General features: G+C 38.4%; 1 protein-coding gene across 7 annotated transcripts in view; it reads right to left on the bottom strand.

Annotated features, from left to right (window-relative positions):
• RYR2 (ryanodine receptor 2) overlaps positions 1-20,462 on the bottom strand; it is a 429,918-nt gene that overhangs the window by 278,575 nt on the left and 130,881 nt on the right. The window lies entirely within an intron of this gene.

Here is a 20,462-nt window from a genome sequence, read left to right as displayed (position 1 = left end):
ACAGTTAGACACCTACATGATGGTCATACAGGAAAGACTATGAACACATCCAAAGGGATCTGCTTCTGAAAGCATGGTACAGTGCATGCCACAATAAAATCTTGCATTTTTACTTATAGACATATTCTATAGGCTGTCTGCTGTGTGCCTCTTCAGAGTCGTCCCAAATCCAGTGTGCTCCCTTTTCTCTAGCAATCTATGGGAGAGCTTTTCCAGCGGCTGAAGCCTCAAAAGGACATTTTCTGACAGACCACTTTGTCTCAAGTCCTAAAATTTGCCTGTGCAACGTATGCAGATAAAATTTTCTTAGCTTTTACCTTATGGAACCTATTCCAGAAGACTTGTGACCTTCAAGACCTTTAGTATTCTATTTTGGGGTAAAAAAAGGCATAAGCATGACCTAATAATATATTTACTTGCTTGGAAATTCCTAGTAATGCAGATTAAGTAAACCTAAAAGTAAATAAGATTATTCATATCTAAGAGTAATTGTCCTAATGTAGACAAAATAGATGTAAAGCTCACATAAACAGAAGTGAAAGGAAACAATGGATATCAGCCTAGTGCTGGTATCTAAGATCTAAGCTATGATTCAGATAACAAGCAAGCAGATGCTTCACAGCACATCTAAATACAGATTCTGCTTCAGACTGACAACTCCATCTTTCTTCTGCCTTGACAGACTATTATCCAGAGGAACCCCTTTTCCTGTGGATCTCCCAGTATGCATCCAAATTCAGGAAACACTAAGATTCAAGGCTTCTTTTGCTATGTACGCATTAGTCATTAATCCAGGGGGTAACAAAAAACAAACAAACCACACACACACACAAACACACCACCAAAAAACCCCCAAACAAACGGGGAGGGGGGGAACAAAGCAAAAACCCACAAACAAACAAAAAAAGCAAAGTCTAACATTCCCTTCTACCAGACCACATCTTGTCACCTACCTCTTTGGAGCACTTAACGTTCCTTGGACTTGGAATTACCTATTCTTACCATAAATTACTCAGGTTTTCCTGAGCTGTCCTTATGGTTTAGCCCCAGCCAGCAGCTAAGCACCGTGCAGCTGCTGGCTCGCTCACTTCTCCCCCTGCTCCAGTGGGATGAGGAGGAGAATCGGAAGAAAAAGGTAAAACTCATGGCTTGGGATAAGGACAGTTTACTGGGACCACAAAGAGAGAGGAAAATAACAACAGCACTACTAATAAAGGAATATGCAGAGTGGGTGATGCACAATGCAATTTGCTCACTGCCTGGAACCCAATGACCAGCCCACCCCTGAGCGGTGATCCTTCCTTCCCAGCCAGCTTCCACCTTATATCCTGAGCATGACATCATATGGTACAGAACACTCCTTTAGCTAGTTTGGGTCAGCTGTCCTGGCTGTGTTCCCTCCCAGCTTCTCGTGAAAAAGAGCCCATCCCAGCTGCAAACCAGGATAGCTGTTGACCTGTTAAGAGGTACAGATCTTCCACCTGGTCTAGGAAGGTTTAAACTTCAGGAAGGGTTAGGGGGATGGTAGGCAGGGATTGGCAGTCACTTCTGTAAGTTCCCTCTCACTCTGATATCTTACACTGTGAACTGCTTTATTTCAATCATACATTATGCTAACCATGGTCTGAAATAACAGTACAATCATTTATTTTATAAAGCACAGCAAATTTTGCCTTGTCACAATAAATCCAAATCCATGGAATTCATTAACTAGTCCTCTTCTGGCTCACCTTCTCTCCTGATCATTAAGTCATATTGTTTGCAAAATGAAAATGGTTAGGTAGGTATATACTAATTTCTCTCTTTTTCTTTATCCAAAAAACTATCTACCTTTACAATATTTCCTCCAGTAGAGGAAACAGAATCCATCTTAAAACATATATACCTCAAATACAGTATGCTACTTCAAAATATTCCTTCCACATGTATCTGGGTACTCAGAAAACTTTCCCAGAAGAAAAGAATGTGACACTGGCCAACATTAGATATCAAAATTTAGTGGATTCATTGCCATCTGACAGTTCTGAATATGGGAAATTATTATCTTGCCATGAGAACACCAGTTACCAAAAGGGTGAAGGATACAATGTCTCTAGAATTTACTTAGTGATTGTGGGCTACTTATACTACAATAATTAATAATTTTACAGAAAGCTACTAACTTCAGCTTGAAAAAATTATTTCACTGCCTACTGCTAGCAAGTAGCCATCAACATAAATAACGTAATGAGTAGAAAATATGACACTGCAAACTAAAGAGTAGTGCTTTATGGATACTAAAATTGTATGGCACCCATACATCTATATGTCTAAGGAATACAGGTAGCGTTATAAGGAAAAAAACAAGGATACAAAATTATATTCTAAGAATCAAGCAAAAGATCAAAGACAGCATTTAGAATTACAAAATCATTCCTCTTCTTGAACTAGATGAAAACACTATACTACAGTCTTAATACTTCCCTTCAAATTTCATATAACTGCAGTAAGAATTCCTCCACGAAGAACATACAGCCGTGATTTAATCATTTACTGCAATGCTAATTCAGAAACTTCAGAGAGTGATCTGCATTTGCTGACTTCTCTTCAGAGGAATGTAAGAGCTCCAGTCTTTTCAGCCAAGATTTCATTTTAAATGCTTTTAATCCAGACTGGAGCGTTCAGTTTCCAACATGTTTTTCTGAGCACTGCAGATATCCAGGACTACATTAACCAGACATAAAAGCCAGTTGTAATAGCAGGAATGTAGTTGTGGTACCCCTATTTTCTCTTGTGATAAGGAGTCATGAATTAGATGAAGAGAAATAAAGAGGGGCCTTTTACCATTATGAGGAGTTATTCACAAGCTCACTTTTTGAATTTTGACATAAAGCAAGCTCAGAAAACACGTGCTGAACACCCACTAATACAGCAACGCCCATTACCAGTGCACGAAGCTGGAATGTCAGCTATACAGAGCAGCATTCAAAACCACTAAGGAACTTTATTCCGCACAGTACAGGAGAATCTTAGCTGACTATGGCTAATCACATTCTTTACAACTATGTATGAAAACCGCAACAGATATATTGCCATGATCCACAGATGGGACTGTGACCTGAAATCTCAATGAAGCAATGCATTCCAGCTTGTGGATGTTATATCTTCCTCTACGCTTATACTCATTTTTCTGAACTGAAGCAGGAAAATCTGATTAGAACAGTAATATTATCTTTTTTTCCCCATTTCTCAGTTGAGGAAACTGAGAACATAAAGCAAAACCTTTGTCTAAAATTCTGTAATAGAGATAAGCAAGATGAGAATAGCTAGAATTGAACTAGATAGATAGATAGATTCCAAATCAAATTGTGGTTTTGTTTCTGTTGCGACACTCGATTGTCTTCATATACACCTTGATTTCCTGAATTTATTATTCAACAAGTTATTTGATGATATGTCTTCTCTAGGGTAGTCTTCTATTGCAGACTTTTGTCTTCAAGACGCTTGAAGGGCTGTGCTTTCATGTCTATTTATTTTAGCTCCTTCTCTGCATGCAATCAGAAAACATAACTGAGAAGAAATAAATTAATTTCTCTTTCCCCCAAAGTCAGTTTTTACTGGCCATCATCCTGGAAAGAAAACTTTGAGCACATTAGAGATCCAATGGTTATGGTAAGGCTGGAAAAAGGCATGCCATCTACCTCCAAAATAGGAAACTTGTCTGGGATGATAAAAATGTTTGCTTTTATGTCATACACATCTTCATTCCAAATATGGCACACTCAAAAGAAGAACCCATGTGCCAGGCTAGAAATATTTGCTTGTCACGATTCTGTGATTTGAAATAGATAATGATTTCATTCCTGTCCTTGCCTCTTCCTGAGGATAGGCAGAATGCAGAAATACTGTGCCTGCACTTCTTGATTTTTTCCAGTACTTACATTTGATCAAAGTACAGTTGATCAAAGCCAAGTCTTATTCTTTTTGTGTCTCACTTGAAATGGCCTGCTAACAGTCACTTCTGATGCTAAATAAGGTGCGCTGAGGAGAAAATGACAGTATTAGTTTTATCTGCAAAAGTTTTGCACTTTTTTTTCCCCTGCAGTATTTCCTGTTCTCCTGTTAGCAGCGTGGCTTCTCTAAACAGCTGAGAATAGTCAGGATTTTAAGTAGAATATGTCTCTAAACAACCTCATCATAAAGCTTTCCACTGGTACGCGATGAGTCCATCTGCATGATATAAAGGGCTACATTGCATGAAATGCTTTGAGCTCCATTTCCTTCTCTCCTTTCTCTCACTTTTGTTCTTTGCAGTAAGAAGCACTGCTTCTTAGTGCAAAGATAGGATAGGCAAATTGAAAGTTTGGAAGGGTAAACCTTGCAATAAGTACAAGCTAACACTGCTGGCCGTAACAGCTCTGTCTCTCTTCATGACACAGCACTATTTGATAAAGACTTATGCAAAGAATTTCAGAAGAAAATTACTGCTGCAGTATTTTATTACTTCAATGAGTTATGCCTGGCATCTGTAGAAAACTCTTAGCCTAATGATAACACTAAAATAAACTATAGAAATAAGCAGCTATAGTTTGGACTTTGTGCTGAAAAGTTTAATTAAAAAAATAATTCTTGCCTTACTGCGTCTATGACCTGTCAAAAGAGAAAACTTTCTGGTCAGTGCTAGGAAATTAAGAGATTTCTGGTTCATTATATTGAGAGACCTCTGGTTCGTTTCTGATTCTTCCTTATATGTGGGGGTTCTGCTATCAAACCTGAAAATATTTTCAGCCTTTCAGTTATGATATTAACCAGGCTACTGTAGTGTAAATCAGAGAGCTGAAGTTGTCAGAAGTGCATTTAACCACCAATTATTTTTTTTTTTTTTTTTAAGGAAGTACCTTGATAACTTGGCTTATTCATTAATATACAGAACACTTATTAAAAGAAATAGGGAGCATTACCTATTTCCATTTGCATGAGGGGATGAAATTACTTTCCCCCTCCCCCCATGCTGAGAGAATGATAAAGCTGCCAGCTCTCCATATTATCTTGCTGCTTACTAATAGAAAGTAAATAATGAATTCAGAGTTCCACAGCTGGAGATCAATGATTTGAACATTCAAAATCTACCAGCTACAGTTGCGTTCCTGTCCCAAAATGCCTCCCTCCCTTCCCCGCAGCACAGGAAACCTTTTTAGCTCTGTGAGGGAACACATGTTTTCCCCATCCCTTTCCCACAGAAGGAGAATTACACATGCAAGACACTTGGATGTGATTATTCCTTCACCTGAGGCCCTTTGGATCAGTGGAGAAGGGCTGTGTTTTGCTCTCTTCAGCAAAGACTACCCCACACATAAAATTAGATAGCAGTTTGCTGGTCAGTGGAACAGAAAACAGATTTTATTAAAACAAGGCACCAGAAGTAGTGATTAATCAGCCATGACTGGATGATTAGATGGGTGTTAATAAGCTCATGATGCAATTTAGCTGGAACTCTGCATAACTGATGAGTATCCGCAGACAGCATTTTCCTGAAAAATGAAGTTGTCAAATATTGGAGTAGAGGTTGTGAAATTAAATTTTTTCATATTACAGAAACAGTTTAGTTTAGGATGCACACACAAAGTGTGCAATCAAATGCTTTCATTCTGTTAATAAGGTCTGACACAGATTTATGACTGCCCAAATCTGAAAAACTCCTAGCATTAATTACAATGCTTTACCACGATACAACTGAGGCTTTTAAATAAAACTTAATGGAGATATTTGTTCTATGGCTATTTTCTCATGTTGTCCAGTAATTATTTCTATCTGTATTTCAGTGCTTTTCTAATGTAATTGGATCAGGAGGGTGGGGAGGAAGTCTGTGACACCTAGAGGAAAACAAGGACATTCTGGAAATAATGTTACTAAGGGAGGAAAGAAAAGTCAGGTATTAGTGTCAGTAATCAGGTTGTATACTGATCAATTAGTTCTGCTCCAAAGTGAAGATCTTCTGTCAGTAGCAGGAATGAGACAACAATGTATAAAAACTATTGATCCCACAGATCTGGAAAGTATGCAGGAGATCAAAGATAACAGCATAAATGAAGGAAATAAAGGCTTTCAACAGAGAAAGAGGAGAGGAGAGGAGAGGAGAGGAGAGGAGAGGAGAGGAGAGGAGAGGAGAGGAGAGGAGAGGAGAGGAGAGGAGAGGAGAGGAGAGGAGAGGAGAGGAGAGGAGAGGAGAGGAGAGGAGAGGAGAGGAGAGGAGAGGAGAGGAGAGGAGAGGAGAGAAGAGGAGAGAAGAGAAGAGAAAAGAGGAGTTATTCTGATGCAAAAGAAAGAGATGCCTGTCTATTATTGCTGTACTCTGAAATCAGTGCAAAAATTAGTGTCAGATTTACGTCAGAAATATAATTAAGTCAAAGCATACCACCCTATTATTAAAAATGCACTGAGCTATGCACAGGGGCAACAGAAGTTGGTTACATCAAGCTGCAAAACAAATGAAACTTTTAGCTAAGCATTTCCTCACAGATTGAAGTCTTCCCTTAGACACGAGTGAATGTTATGTGTTTGTATCACTCCCTTTAATCATCACCTTCCTGATCTCATTTTTCAGGAAGCTCTTTCCAAATCCCAAGTACAGTAGGGTTCTTTCACACTTGGCTCTCTGAATCTGACTTCTTGATTATTCTAATCTTGCCCACAGTCTGAACTGGTCCAATATGCCAAAAGAAAAACAGGAAACTGATGGAAATGAAAAATCTGCCCAGAATTGAGAAACAAAAGCGCTAGAAGTTCCCTTCGTGAAATGCAGTTAGAATATAAAAAGGACATGGCTATGAACCAAAAATTCCTAACTGCTTTAAATACATGCAGAATAAGCACGAGAGAAAGGATTTTAAAAAGTGCTTCCTACTGTATTGCACTGAAGCCACTGACTGTATTTGTAGCCTTCAAATCCTTGTGAGATTTTCATTTCAGGTTACAACAAAAGCCCCTAAACACTATCCTATCCACAAAAGGTTTTAAAGAGTGGCCTGTGGTAAAAGACATTCTGAACAAGACAATCAATGCTGGGGGTGGGGAAGAAGAAGAGAAACAAAAAAAGAAGAAAAGAAAGGTCAGAAATGCTTTCCTAAATGTTTTAGCATAACAAGAGAATTTTTGTACTTCACTGATAAATCGCATCAAGCAGAAATGATCAATTTTTACTGTGAGGATCAACAAATCAGTTTATTCCATTAATCCCTTGCTTGAGCTTTTAAATTTCCTAAAGAGATCTCTGTGTTAAGATACTATTTTCTCTACTGTTTTACATCAAGCCAGAAAAATCCTGAAATCATCTATGAAAATGCTTAGGATTTCAAAGGAAAAAGGAGGAAAAGTCACTGGGATTTCAGAAGAAACCTCAGTAGAAAGCCTATCGCATGCGCTCTTTCTCCTCTCAATCCATGCCACCGTATTCGAGTTGAGAACGGACTAGGCAAGCTGGGTAGGTGCAGACATCTGAGCTACAAAAAGGCTAAATAGTGTGCAGTAATGAATTGGAGTAAGTCTATGGTTTAACTGTCAATTCCACACAAAGCTCTCAGTTCCCTAATAAAGTTTTATTTCCTACTTGGCAGCTTCTTGCAATACTCAGAGTCACAAGAAGCACAGGTGTCTCGTACTTTCTGCAGTAATGGCATATAAGGATGTTTCCTATAGGTTATTTTCCTCAGTTGAAAGTCTATAAAAAGGCTGTGCAATGTCAAGTCCGGATATAGAGAACGTAGGGCTACCACATCAAGTCAAATGAGTGGGTTAGTTGTAGCATTCACTATCCGAAATATGTACCAAAATGTGGTAGCAGCTTCCAGTACATGCAATTATGAAATAATCGATACAGGTCTTACATGCTTAGCTGTGAAACAACAGGCCTATTTTTGCTATCCGAACATAAGTGCAAATAAAAAGAGTTCACACCAAGTTCTGTAAGTTTGGTTCATGGCATATTCCTCCTAAATTAACAGAAACATTGAGAATTTTTTCCTTGACCTTAAAAAATTTGAATGAAACTACAGAATGTTCATCACTCCCCAAAACCAAAATAAGTTACTTGTAGAAGAAAAAAAAATATTCAGCAACATAATACTTCACAAAATTTAGTGAACTACCAAAGTAATCAGAGACAAGAATACTTCTGATCTGAAATGACTGATTCTCAATGCCAACATACTCATATTATTGTGTTTAAATTCTTGATTTCTGTGTTAAAAGCTCTAAAAACATTTTATCATTTATTAAACTATCCAAAACACTGTATTTACAAGTGGGGGGGGGAAGTAAATTCACTGTGGATGAAGCATTTAAACATTAAGTCAATTTACCTTACTGGGAAACTTGAATGGCAGAATGTCAAAAGTCTACCAAACACCGTTCCTAGAAAAATAACAAACAGTAAAGTCTCTCACCTATATACTTTAGATAATTCCAGGACTTAGGGAAAAATGATCTGCTAAATATTCAGCTCAAGAGTTGTTGACTCCAGTTTCAAGAAGAACTGGGAAAGAACTCAGCATTTGCACCCTGTGCGATCATTACAGAAGAATTGTGGTCTTCCTTCTAGGCAAAGACAAATGCTGGATACCCGGTATGTTCCTCTGAAACTCTCCACATCCTCCATGAAGTTCCTTCTTTAAATTGAAGGCTTTGTGTTTCACTAAGTTATGTACCTAAAAGGTAGTGACACATGGCTGAGTAGAGAGAATAAGAAACCTCACCTGAAATTCTTTGGAACAGTCAAAGGATTTATTAGTTACTGACATGATTACAATTTGGACAAATGCACAAGTTCTTTTGAAGAAGTAGAGCTGTACACAGTAAGCTGCTTATAAAGCTAACAAACACACACCACCTGGAAATGGAATTTTACGAAAAGAGCAAAAATGCACAAATAACTAAAAGACTCCACTGCTAAATGACCTACATATACACTAGGTTACATGAATTTACCACATTAAATAATCACACTAAAAAAAATTGTGATAAAACAGGATTTCCAAATTTGTCCCTTTCCTTCTGCTCTGTATGTACCGTTATCTTCTGTGACTCATCCCAATATTTTTAAAATAGAAACTTCTTTCAAGAAAAGTAAGTGTTCTGCATATTTATCAACAAGACTGTCGGGTACCAAAGGCTGCTTCAGGAGTGGAAGCTGCGTGTGCTGCCATAATTACAAGCACATTCCACAGCATCAGCAGTATCTGCACAAACAAGCATTAACCACAAAAATCATATGCAGGACTTCAGAGCCCGAATGAATTAGGTTTAAAGCAGATGACAAACCCCAATCAAACTGAAGTCAGGTTCACTACTGGCAACCTGCCTGAGCGCCCCTTGTTCTTTTCAAGTTTCTTTGCTTTGCTCTGCCTATTTCAAAGTACGCTGCTTTCATAAAGAAAAATAAGGATTGAGCTTTTACTACCATCACATCATAAAGGAAAACAAAGTCTTATCTCTTTATGCACAGAATGACAATTATCTGGAGGACTAAAGGGCAACTAACTGATAACCAGCCGACGCCGGAAAAGGCTGCAGCCTAGGCAAAAAGAGGAGACTGCTAGGGAAAGGGAGGACAATCTTCAGAGCTCAGCAACTATCACATATTTATTAAAAAGTCATTTATGGATCAAGATCAAAGGCCTTGCAAAAGCAACAAATGGAGGGATAATACCTCCCCTTCCCACTTACCATGTTGACAGTACTCTAAAAGTACAGGTTTCAATTTTAATTTGAAAACGACAGGACAGATACCTACACAGAGCTCAGGAAGAGTCAAAAAGTGCATGCTCTCTTTTTTTAACCTAAATGTATGTATGTGTGGTACATATATGTATATTTAGCAGGCATGCTTTTGAAGGGGAAGGAGTTTGCCTGCAGGAACTCAGCAGGAGCTTCTACTGCAGCTGAGATCCTGCAGACGCTCCAAAGTGGAGCCTGCTGGCGTGGCACGCACTACCCATCGCAGCGACAAGACGTGGCTCAGCGGGCTGGCAGCACGGGCTGCTGCGGTCAGCAGGTCCCTGCCCAGCAGCCTGCAGTCCTGCCCCTCGCTGGGACACAGCCCTGCCCGCAGAGTGGCCCCTCAAATGCTCAAAACTAGCATCAAGTTTAGGAAAGGCTGAGTGATCCTGATGCACGCTGAGGCATGATCTTGGTTTATGGTTCCCATTAAGTTTTGAGCTTATTCCAAGCCATGCAACCCTGCCATTCAAAAAGGCAAGACAGTGCCCCTGTGAAGCACAGGGGTTCATAACCTCTGCTGCGCTCAGGTCCCAGCCTGGGCTGTAAATGAGGCATCTGGAGCCCAGAGGTGGAATCTCACCTCTGCAAACAGGGCTGCTCCCTCTTCTCAGCCTTTCTCTGTTCACTTACATCCCTGGTCCTAAATCTCTTCATTTCTGTCACTTTCCTTCCCCCCCATCCCCAACTCGAAAGTTGCTGCCATCCTTATAAGTAAATAAAAAATTGTAATTCTATGTGATAAAAGAGAAACAAAAACCAAATCTGCCTGCTAACTTTAGACCTGGAGCAGTATGACTCTCACACTACAGGAGTACTTCAATACTTAAAACAGACTGACACACTCACCTGCTTGGAAAGTTTTGGTTTTACTATTGTTATTGAAACAAACTGGTTGACGGCTCTCCAGCACGACCTTCCAAAGCCAGAAACCATACCTTCTCAGTGAATCGACACCATCGCAGTCACTGAGGAATGGCTGGGCATCAAATGAAATCATTTTTCTGCACATAAATAGTTGTTAGGTGTGAAATAGCACCTGTTCTCATTGGACCTGTCATTTTTGGTAAGATATTGTAGGTTCACTCTGTGATGTAACTCCCACAGATTCAAATTTCTTACTGCCATGGGGAGATGCAGTTATATACATGGAGATGTATCCTCATGCTTACAGTACCTAACCAGACCTGTTCAGTGACAACGTTCAGTGACAACCATCAGGAGACCATGCATGTTTATCACCAACCCTGACACATCACAAAAGCAATACTCCAAACTCAACTTCTCCTCATTTCCTGTTCAGGATAGAAATCCAGTCTGTTCAGTCCTGCTCAGTCTCAAAACCTCTTCTGTTCTTTCAAATGCTACCCACATTGCTGCCATTCAAACGTTATCTCTTTGGGGAGGACTATTCACATCCAAACTTGAACAATATGGAAGTCAATGATGTATATACAGCATCATGAGCATCAAAAGCACCCCAAGGTGTTGAACCCTGCAAGATAAGGAGAGTTAGAAACAAAACTACATTAAGAAACTCTTGACTGAATGTGAAGATTTGGGGGTTTTTTAATCACCACAGAAGGTACAGTACCTCCTGAGGGATCAGCACACTGAACACATTTGAAGAGGAAGAATCCCCTGTGTAATCTTCCAGCGGCAGCTGCTTTGAGGTCCTACGGAGCTGCCTGATAGCAGCGCTGCAGACACTGGTAACATTTTCCACACTCCCAGCCTGTAGAGCTATGCGTTTCCTACCCTGACAGCATTTTGCACCAGCCATCTAAATGTCCTTTACACTTGCTATTATAAGCCACTAAGATGAGACAAAGGATCTCTCTGGTTTTGATATTTTGCATCCAACTAGCAGAAAGCTACCCCTACAAGAAGCCATTATAACACAAATGTAAAATTGGATAATTTTCATATATATTATGAGATATTAACATAATGTTATTAACAATCTGTTTTAAAGTATTGCATAATTACTATGTCCATTATCAATATAATTGTATACCTTGGCAAAAATGAAATTTATAGTTGATTTAATGTAAGGTCTTGGGCTTTACAAATAATTCAGATTACAGCTGTGTGCATTGCCAAAGAAGAAGAAAACACAATGTTTGAGTATCACACTGTCCAAGCCTTGCATCAGCTGTGAGATTCATGTAAAATTGCACTTTGTATGGTCAGTAAAGGAGAGATGCAACAGACAAGAATTATATATAATCATGAACAATTTATATCTCAGAACACATTTCACTAAGCTATAGTATCAATGTTTTGCATTTTCAAAAGAATTATGCTAATTTTACCCCCCCAAAAAAAAGTTAACAAAATTAAAGCAAACAATAAAAAGACAGAAAGTGACAAAAGTCGCCTATACAACCTTAATTTCAGTCCCTTCCTGTCACTGTCTTATGACAACAGCCTTCCACACATGCGTTACCTTTTCAACATCAACTCTGCCTCATTCAACACGTAGAAGATAAAGCAGTCACTATTGTATTTCATCCCAACTCAGTGTGCAATCATTGTACTGACTATTGATAAAAAAACCTCTTCTAAAGACATAATGATTAAATGCCATCAATTTTATTATGTTCACTACTGTAATGCTAATCTCACAAATATTAGTTCCATTTTCACAATACCCCAGATGGCATAGCAATACATCTAAAGAATCTAAAGCATGGATCCATTAAAATCACAGTATACCAAGGAGTTCAGTTTAAGATGCGTAGGACCTGATTTCTAACATTATTTTACATTTTATGTGTAGCTTCCATGAGCTACAGTCCTGGATACCTGCACAAATCAGTTCTGAGGTATGACAGCATACAAAACCAGAAAAAATACAACAATCACTGCTTAGCTTACAGATTAGAACTGCTTAGCTAGACTGACCTGGTTTAAAAACTTGGTATGTTAATAGCTTTGGAGAACCATCTAGTAGCATTAAGAAAACAAGTGGTTTAAGGGACTCTCTCTGCTTTACATAGGATTGTATAGCAAAACTGACACTCTTCTGCATTCTGGAATTGCATTTGAACATGAGGATTTCGGGGGTTTTATCTATTTTTTTTTTTTATTTTGCCTAAGTATCATTTAATACACCAGTTCCAACCACTACAACAAATGAGCTGTATGGTTCTGAAGACAAATTTGACTGTACCATTTCCAATTTCTCTATGCTGAAATCTCATTTAAAACAAACAAAAAACCTAAAAAAAAAAAAAATCAAAACCCAACTCTTCCAATACTTAACAGGGAACCTTTACTGAATGGCATCAGTATGTTGCTATCCTTTATGTTAACTAGCTATAGGTTATAGATAGCAAAGGGATAATACCTATGGAATTGACTGGTAAAGAGCAGAGAAACAATCTCCTTATTTTCTCATCCAAGATAAAAGCCCCACAGCACACCCTGAGTTCCCCAACCTAATCTCTCTGCCAATATCTCAGCTGTCTTCATGGCAGCTCGTTACATCAAAGTGCCAGTTTCAGTGACTTCCACACCAGTCATTTTCAGTCAGTAGCTTTTTGCCCAGCTATTCTCAGTTTCTTTCCTAGGACCACATGGAATCTGAACTAGTTCTTGTTTGAATCCTTGTGTCTATTCCACTTCAGAGCAGTGCAAAGCTGCAATTGCAGGGAGAGGTTAGGTCATCTTCACCATCTCCCCCTCAAATTCATAGCTGTTCCATTCCACTTCAATAGCAGAACTGAATTGACTCCGGTTCTCCCTGTATCCAAACCCACTGCAACAGTGCCCGAGTGTTCCAAATAAATCATCTTGTACATCAGTTTTCTGCTTTCAGGACCAGGGCTTCCAGAACACCCGAAAGTATCAAACAGAAGTCTACTTCCAGCTCTGAAACTCCATCTCCATGAGAGTGGCACAAGTGTAATCACTCAAAGAGCAGGTCTGAGTAACTCCAGCATATTCATTTAGCATGAAGTCTTCATGCTTCATTTGTTACAAGTGCTTAAATACCTTTACTGAGACAAAAAATGGGGAATAAGATCCTTTGTCTTTTTTTTTTTTCCTCCCACCCCACATACAGCCATTCCTCAGGAGTGGATAGTGTCATTGACAGTGTTTCACATCTTCATTACCAACTAGGAGAACAGGACAGAGATTCCAAGCACAGAAAATCTCCATGGCATAGAGTGGTAGAAAAGCACAGCTGCTGTGCAAATACTGGGGGAAAAAATGCAGAAAACTACACATCAAAGTGTTCAGTAGACAATATGGCAACTAAGATCAGTTTCAGGAAACTAACAAAGGAGTTAACCCTACATTTGATTTTGCATACAAATAACAAGTTTCAAGCCTATTAAGGGAAACGGAAGCCTTTTTTTTTTCTATGTAATGAACTATAGGAACACAAATAATAAAAAAAGAATTCAAGTTTACTCAGAGTTTTTCATTCAGAAAGTAAAGAATAACTACAGTGTGATTTCCTGAATCAGCTCTTAAAATCATCTCAATATAAATGCTAGAGAGCCCTACCCTATCCTGACATATTCTAGTGCATAGTATATGGTGTCATTCAAAATACAAAAACTGTAACCGTATATACATTCACTTTCTTGCTATAGATGACATGCAAAGAAATCCTTACTTATTTCAGTAGTACATTTTTTTCTAGTAAGCAATCAAAAAGCTGACACTTGAGGTGAAAGGCCACAGAAGTCACTGAGAGAAATCCATCTGGTTCCATACAGGATAAGTGTGTTTGATATAGCTGCCCTGCAAGAGTCATTAAAACAATTGCGATAGAAGCACATTGCCCTCCACGTGCAGCTGGTATTACTAGCGAGCCATTCACATAGCCTGAAGCCCAGCCATTGGCAGAGGAATTGAACTTTCCACCTACTTTGCTGATAAAATTGTAAAAAACCCCACCCCACAGAAGTTTAATGCTCTTCTATATATACACCTGAACAAAAAAAACCCCATGCACACACCTCCTGTTGGCAGAACAAACACAGATCAGCAAACAGGAGCTCCAGAAGCTCTCACCAGAATAGGTGCCTCTTACTCTGCAGCATACCAATGAAATGAGATTTTGCCCTAGATGGATGGTACACAACGATAAAATTGGCACCCACTCGTCTTCTGGTAGACCAGAGTGAAAAGAATGCTTTACCCTTCCTGACAGAAATAATTAGAGCTGCTGTGAAAAGCAGTTTACCAAGAGTTCTCAACCACTCCAATGAAAAGGTGTAGTTAATAACAATCCTCTGCATGGGATATAAAATCTCTCATCCACATGAAGACACACATCATACTAGCAGGTGAAAGCAAGGCACATACCACGTGTATTTATACGTGCATATATATATTGTCTATTCACGAGGGTATGGCATGTAACACACAACCTGGAGTCTTCAAATTCCAATGGCCTCATTTATGATAATTATCATGGAGGACTATAAGTGACACCACAAGGCAAAAGAGCAGTATGTTATTTATATCGTGAGACTGCTGGATATATTTCAGAAAACCCAAGCAAAGCAAGGGTAACTTGAGGAATCGCAAGCTCTTATTGCTTTCAGAAGAAAAGCCGGTTTTTATTCTAGACAATATAAAAGATATGTGACTTTGTGCTTGTTCACTTACGGTAAAATGTCCTTTAATGCCAAGCTAATTTAATTTCCTGTACCTAGTCACTGTACCCAAAACTTTTTTTGATCTCTTTGAAGTAATAAATGCATTAGAATAGAATGAAAGTTCAAACTAGCCACTTGTTATATGAATAGAGATAGTAGCAGTGTTTTGAATCCTCAAATTCTCCCTTTTGAAAAATATAATTTATATTGAAGCTTATGAAAAAATATATTTTATTTCAAATAAGAGTTAATAGCAATAGCCTTTTTGAAGGCTACCTTACACTTCATTTTAATTTGCATACCCTCTTGGCAAATTTTTATTTTCATAGCTTTTTTTTTTTTTATGCAGCATGGTTGCTTGAGGAAGATTTAAAAAAAAAAAAACTTTCAGATGAAAGTCTAAATCATTTGCTGAGGCAACTGAGGCTAAGAAAATACCTGATGTTTTTCCATGTCAAATATGTCCAGATACCTTTTCTTCTGGGAGCTCTAGAACTGTCACACAACAGCAAAGAGATTTACTAGAGAATTTTGTAGAATCTGGAAAATTCACCTGTATGTCATCAATAGAGACTTAAAGCAGCTAAGCTTGCTCAAGATAATGCATGCTGGCCCTGATTTTGGCCAAGAAACTGGTTATAACCAGCATCATCATCTACTTTACCTGCCATATATCATGGTTGAAATCTGCATGCTGGATCTAAAGGTACCAGTCATTGTAAGATCTTTTACGAATCAACAGTATAAACAAGAGACAACATATTGAAAACAAGAATTAGGGTAATCCCTGGATATACAGGCAGGATAGTCTGAGGACGCACGTCAAATCATTTTCCTCAAAAGGTGAGACTGGTAATAGCATACTATGTACAGCTCTATGTCTATGTCAAACTTTTATGAAGAAGATGTTCAAAACTCAGAACTGAACAAAGCCACAAAATTATAAATCCCTTCCTCACACCTGACACCTGGCAACTTCCTTCCCATGTACCTGTGGCACCTCTTCTGAACAAAGAGAGCAGCGCAGAAGGTACACCAGCACAAGAGCAGTTGACAGTAATGTAAAACAGCCAACTTTGCCTTCCTTTCTTCTTATACGGATGTAAAGTTAGGTCCCTGTCTCCTCCACAATAACCATCACATCTGGAAGAACATAACTATCTACCCTTGTTTCGGATATTGTTTATATTGTCCAGAAAGCTCAGAAGTTACTGAATACAGGAGTACTAATGGATAGATGGTCAGGCTTCATTTCCTAAGAAAATTAGGGAAAAGTTCCAGGAACTGATTTGACTATGGCACTTCTCCACTTTCACAAGGAGAAAGTACTAAACGTTAAAGAGCTCTTGAATCTGGTAAAGACAGACTTAATTTAAAAAAAAAAAAACCAAAACCCAACAACCACCAACCAATCAACAATCAGAGTAAAAAGGATCATAAGCAAAACACGGTTACAACCTCTTGTGGTGATCATTCCTAAATTAATCCAGAAAGCTGTGGATTCGCTTTCTCGGGATCATTCAGTCTGATAAGCTTTAGTGAAAAACAAGGCACTGTGCTCTGAAGAGGGCTCACTGGAAAAATTTAATGGCTGGGCTGAGAATAGATGACCTGAAGGCTTTTTCTGGTCTTAAATGCTTTATAAAAACCTAAGAATTTCCATTTGCATATTTCACCTGTTCTAATAATAAAAAGTTGCACTCAAAAAACAAGTCAAAATAATTACAGAATAATACCTAGGCTGTAGGCCCTTCTAACACAGAGCAGCTGTAATTCTTGCCTCAGAGACCAGAGCCCAGACTCTGGGCGCACATGTAATGACAGTCTTCATTTATATGATTATATACTTTTCTGTTTCCACATGATTACTCCCATTTTCTGCACACAAGATGATTCTTTTCTGTGGGTGAACTAACAATAAAAGTAGTATATGCGTATAGCACTCAAGTCCCCAGCAAAATCAAAAATTTACCAGTTTAAAATGAAAGGTGCAAATAATGCTGCCTGAGCAAACTGAACAGGTTGTGGGTTTATTTTTTAAACAAAAAACATATAATCAAGCTATGAATTTCAATGTCTTAATAAACTGCCAGAGCTAAGCATAGTATTTTAAAGGGAAATGATAAAACCTCAGAGCACAACGTAACTACTCAGTGCCTGGGGCTAGAAGAAACAACGCACTACGCACTTTCCTTCTTAGGAAATTTCGCTCATTTTCCACTGTTGCCTTTGATACTAGCATTTAGCTAATTCAGGAGAGAGAAGCAGGTATATTCAGATAGATGGATCACTCCATTAAGTATGGAAATTCTCATTTTGGGATTCCTGCACAAAAAAGGTAGGTATTTATTGCAGTGGTAATCTTGCCCATTTAATACATACTGATTAAGAATTAAAATTAAATCCAATTAGTGCAGATAGATAGTTATTCTTTCTTAAGCACAAGGAAAGCTGTTTATTGTTCTGACTCAAGTCAGCATGGAGTTTTGTTCATATTACTCAACCATTTCATTACTGCTGACTTACCTGTTACATAATAAGAATACCTATTATATAAAGACAGCATTCAAGAGATTATGCACCACAAAAAGCAAAGAAGCACAAATAAACCATTTTTAAACACAGCAGCCTTAATGATTTCAAATGTAATGAAAAGTAATTGAGAACTGAAAAGACCCCCCTGTGCAGGATTCTTTCCATTAGAAAACTGAGGTCATATTGAATCCAGTTTACAGTAACATTCTCTCAAGAAACTGCTATACTTTCTTCTCCTAAATGAAAGCAAACACTGTTATTCTAAATAAAAAATTGATGCTGCTCCAGGAAGACATAGTGCTTCAGATGAATGCACAAAATTACCTCTTCTCATAAAACTTAAAGTAACCACATCAGTCATTAAATGCAAAACACACAGGTTCTAACAGTTACTTCAAAGAAATATGAAGCTGCCTACATAAGTACCTACCCTATGATAAATATCCATAAATGCAAAGGAAAACTTTAGATACTTTTTCATAGGAACTACATACAGATAGCAAATGTCAGTTCTGCTAATTTATCAGCAGTACATATTCAGTCATTTTAGTATTATCATTATTCTTGGCTTCCAGTGACTTACTATAAAATGACACTGACAACAATATGACCTTGTTCATTTACAAGACTATTTTCAAGATTATTCTCTTCTAATATCAATATATCAGTTTGCAAGAGAGACACAGGCAGATTCCTAATGCATTTGCAAAGAAGCCAGCCAAAATTTGCCATAGAAATATATTTGTTATTCAGTGAACAAAGCTAACTGGGTTGGTATAGCTGTAGCTCTGTATCTTCTGCTAGTGTCGGGATTCAATAGGTGTTGAGAGCCCAGTAAACTACACTGTAAATAGGTAACAATCACATAATGACCACACTCAGACACTTTGCTTTATCTTTCTTGTGCACGTCTCAGAAGACTCATGAGTACAGAGCACCGTACATCAGTACAACTGCCATCACTTTTCTTTAGGCATGGATATGAATGCCCAGAACTCTGACCTTCACGGTTATGCACAGAAAACATCAATAATTGTTTCCAGGAAATACCAGATCAAACATGGTTCTTCCAGCTTGGAGCATGTAGGTCCCATCATTCACTGAAGTCTTTTTCTGCTCACATGTAGTGCAGAAAAGAGCCCAGAACCAGTGCAAATGTTCCATCTGAGATCTCTACAAAGCTCTCTTTAGCCTGCCCTCTTCCCAGCAGAATCCCCTAGCTCACATTTTCTAACCATTCTGCAGAGAACTTGGTTCTTTATCCCGGGTTCCCTGGGTGTGATCACTCTATTAAGAGTAAATATTCACCTAACAGTTGGCCTCAAGACTCTGCTAAGGACAGCCCAACAGAAAATTTGCCAATTAATGTTATGATTTTAAAAAAATTGTGAGTACTTTGTATTCAAAAATTGAACGTGTTTTCATTCACTCTATTCTGCCCTATAGCACTACTTTTAACACGCATCCCCCTACACTCTCTTTAGTTTTTGGTCCTGCCCACATCTGGTGGGAATAAACAGCAAGAAAACTGTTGCTCTACTTCACACATATGGCCATTCCCAGTTATCCCTGCACATCCTTGGGTTTGGACTGTGATTTTTGACATTATGCCTGCATGTGCCTGTTCTTTTGAATTTATTTATTTATTTTCTGTGGATTTGCTTGCTTTTGGTTTCAGTATTAACAAACTAAGGGAAGTGAGGTCCCCATTTACAAGCATGGATTTGCTTAATCTGGTACCACCTCTCCTCTCAGATGTGCTTTTCATTCTCTTGCTGTTGGAGTTAGTCCTTGGAACAAATTCTCACTGACAGCATGCACTTTGGATCATCCATGGGACTGCTCCTGGGCTTCATTTCCCAAAGAGCATTTTCAGTCTCAGTGCCTGGCATTTTATGGGACTGACTATGGGAGTTTAAACTTTGCTTTCTCAAAGCATTCCCAGAAATATCAGAGGCATGCTTCTCTCCTGCCAGCTTTGTTGATTGACTGAGTTATGGTTGACTCCAACTTCTCTTTTATCTGTATAGCTCCTAGGCCTACAGTTACTCTTCCTCATTTATAGTTTATAGGATTTGAGCTGGAACATGGCATTCAAGTTAATCCTACAGGGTGTATACAAACACTCAACTACATCATAGCAAATCAAATTAATTACACAGCAGACAACATAAATTACACTACTATGATTTATCTGTAAATATCTATTTGCTAGTCAAACAATCAACATTATTCCTACACCCTTCTTCTTCCAGGGTGCAAACTAACCTTCCTAACTGCAAAAATATGTTAGTTACCCTGTTTCTTGAGACTGAGACTCAATAACATTCTATTTCCAACTCTAAAAGTGAGTTATAGGACATTTTAGCTCAGGCTACACACATCGATTTTATTATTTCCAGAGAAAAACAGCACACAACCAAGTCATTTTAACACTGCTTGACAGTCTCACTTGATGCAGTCAGAAATCCTCAGAAACCTTAGCTGTTCTGAAGAAGTGATCAAGCTTTATATTTCATATTATGAGATCTCAAATTAAAACATTCTTGTAGCTCT

The sequence above is a fragment of the Balearica regulorum genome, chromosome 3 (genome assembly GCF_011004875.1).
Source record: "Balearica regulorum gibbericeps isolate bBalReg1 chromosome 3, bBalReg1.pri, whole genome shotgun sequence".
NCBI lineage: Eukaryota > Metazoa > Chordata > Aves > Gruiformes > Gruidae > Balearica > Balearica regulorum.
Note: the sequence above shows the minus strand (reverse complement) of the source record. Positions and strands in the feature narration are given on the sequence as shown.